Source organism: Nestor notabilis, unplaced genomic scaffold, assembly GCF_000696875.1.
Source record: "Nestor notabilis isolate BGI_N333 unplaced genomic scaffold, ASM69687v1 scaffold21014, whole genome shotgun sequence".
Classification (NCBI taxonomy): Eukaryota; Metazoa; Chordata; class Aves; order Psittaciformes; family Psittacidae; genus Nestor; species Nestor notabilis.
The window spans coordinates 11,942-14,882 of NW_009926283.1; the positions used below are offsets into that span (position 1 = coordinate 11,942).

General features: G+C 45.0%; 1 protein-coding gene across 1 annotated transcript in view; it reads right to left on the minus strand.

Moving 5' to 3' along the window:
• LOC104404918 (chromosome unknown open reading frame, human C11orf49) overlaps positions 1-2,941 on the minus strand; it is a gene marked incomplete at its 5' end in the record, with an annotated part of 14,126 nt that overhangs the window by 10,924 nt on the left and 261 nt on the right. The gene's annotated exons all lie outside the window — the stretch shown is intronic.

The window sequence follows — 2,941 nt, forward strand, 5'->3', positions numbered from 1 at the left end:
GAAGTTGGGAGAGCATCATAGCTGCACCTCTGCCCTGAAATAGCTGGCAAGGAGCGAATCCTTACAGCCATGGACTGTAACCCAGACAGCAGGACCTGAAAGCCTGAAATGCAACTCAAAAGAGTTCATCAGTTAGCTGATATTTCAAGGGATTCTTTATTCACTCTTTCCTGTCCAAATTAGACTTTAAGCCCTTAGGGGCACAGATGTATTTACAAAGTTAGTAGCTGGCATTCAACGAATAATGAAAATCAAGGAGAAGCTTTGGAAAGGCCTGAAGAAAGATGCCTACACTTGAGGGACTCTGGTAACACGTACAGTGGTCTTCCAGGGTTGAAGTGAGTTTGGCTGGCAGGAAAGCCTTGCTGCAGTGCCAATGGGGAAACTTTATGATCTACTGATTGCAGTTAAAATCTCAGACTAGACAGGATGTCCCCAGGACAAACTCTAGACCAGGCAAGTTGAAAGGACTTTTACTGTTCTCTGCTACCATTAAAGGCTAACTGACACAATCTGCTTAAGGCCAGGTTGGCTCAAATGAGCCTTTAGGGACTTGGTTTGTTTACTGATACATGGAGGCAAAAATAGGCAAGATCATACAAAAAGGGCAAGATCAGCCCCCTCGGGCAATCTTTTAGTAACAGGGGTACAGAGTTGCAAGCCCTACTTCCATTAGCACTGATCAGTGCAACATGAGCTCCCACACCACATAAAACAGCACAGGAGCTGTGAACTACTTGGCTCTCACTACTCCAATGTGGGCAGCGAGTTCCTTGTGTTTCTGTTACAAGGGAAAAGTCGGTGCTCGGGCGCAGATCTTGAAATCATGGCATCAAACCAGAAAAATCCCTTCATGTTCTGTCCTTCTGCAATTTCAAGATTCAGAAGCCAAAAGGTGTCTCTGAAGATCAAAGGTATCTCTGTAGATTAAGATCTTCAATCTGCTAATGGCTATAACCCTTTGAAGAGGAAAAAGCCATCCAAGAAATCTCACAGACAGCCTGGTTCTTTCTTTGGGTATGACTTCTGCATTTGTGTAGCACCAGGAACAGAAGAAGAGTGCTCTAGTGTCATGCAAACAAAACCTATATTGTTGTAGCCTCTGTTCTTCTGCTCTGACATTCCTAATCTTACTCCCAGTGTTTGTTATCAGTGCATAGCAACAGCTCCTGGATGAGAGAGGAGTGCACTGTGCTGCGAGATCATCTCTGTCATGCAGAACTGAGACTACAACTACTACTGCTCTCTTCCCAGAGAGAGTCCTGGCTGTTATCAGTCAATGCTGCGGCTACTCCTGCTGCTACTTTATTTAACTCCTTTTCCAAGCAACTGAACGACTTGGAGTCTGCAGACTGGAGGAGGAACAATGTCAGTGGGTTTGCATGTGACATTCATGCTTAGCAAGGACTCAGTCACCTGGTGCTGGAAGACAGGCTGCAGAGTTCAGCTTTCTAACTGGCAGAGAACAAGGACAATGGGAAGTGGAGAGCAGAAAAAGGACAAGAGAGTGAGCAACAGTTGGAAGGGAGGAGAAAGCTGGGTTAGAAATACCACAGGTTTTGTTATAATTGTTCAGCTAGATCAGCTTGTAACAGCATAATAGCAATGTGTGAGTAAATCTCCAGCCAGCCAAAAGCAGGAGTGAGGTCATCCCCACCTGAGCCTGGCTGCCTCTGACAGAGATCTCATTTCCCTCCAACACCTGCTCCCAAAGCCCGCTTGTCTGTCTCTGCAGCACACACACGACAGTGCAGCAGGCCCCTGAATGGGGCCTCTAGTTTACAACAGCCCTGTGGATTAAATTCCTTGACACAAACATCAGAACATGTGTAGATACGCTGAAGTCTCATGCACCATCACAAATTCTTGCTCGGCTCAGCTGGAAGCCTATGAAATACACACCAGTGCACGGGACTGGTGCTTGTGTACCTCCATGAAAGGAAGCAGCAGACATATCCCTGCTACAGGGTTAACATTCTTTCTTAGTCTGGCATTGGAGGCCAAGCAACTGTACTCTGTGGAGCCCCAAAGGCTCACTGATGAGCTAGAGAGAAGAGCAGCGCTCCACTTTTAGTTTTAACTGAACCAACACAGCTTTAACTGCAGTTCAATTTGGATAGCAGCACATAGGAGCCAGTGAAGAATTCAGAGAATCAGCCAAGTGAAGTACTAGCAGATGGATAACACTTCCCTTCTTCACTTTCCTTTCTTACCATAATTTTCATGGGACTCTGATGCTACAGAAAGATAAGAGTGACAAATAGAAACTGAGAACCTTTTCATTATTAAGGCCATGAACAGCATAGGCAGCAGTAACATCCTGATCATGTGTCTGGATCCTGTTTCCAAACGTCATACCTAGGTCCATGAAATAAGTCACATTTCCATGCCCCCTCTGCTGAGGTGGCTGGGAATGAGGGCATGTATTCAGTAACCTTACTGTGACTATATGTGTGTGTGTGTGCACATGCACTCCTACTGAGATCTGAACTGACCCCCCACCCCTACACATGCATATCCCTTATTACATTTTCACTATCAGATAGTTAATAATCAACTGCCTGGGCTGGACTGGAACCAGCAAGCACTATCAGTAAAACTTCTGTATCACCTTATCAGTGCCCTGAGCCATCTATTTGCTTTAGGCCTTGTCTAGATTAAACTAAAATTTCAAACAGATTAGCTACCATGTTCTTAACTAATGTACTTGAAAACACTGGCAATCCTTCAGAGGGTACTACCTTTTAAACGTGACCAACCAGAGAAAGCTGGGGTGAAGGGGAACATATTTTAAAGCTGGTAAACAGTATCTGAAATAGAGTTTAAAATCATGTCAGTTGAAAACACATTGGCTCACATATGCAACTCACCTTCTGAATGCACAGCCAGCAGCAGCATTCTGCACTGGTATCTCAGTCCCTGCATACCTCAAATACACACT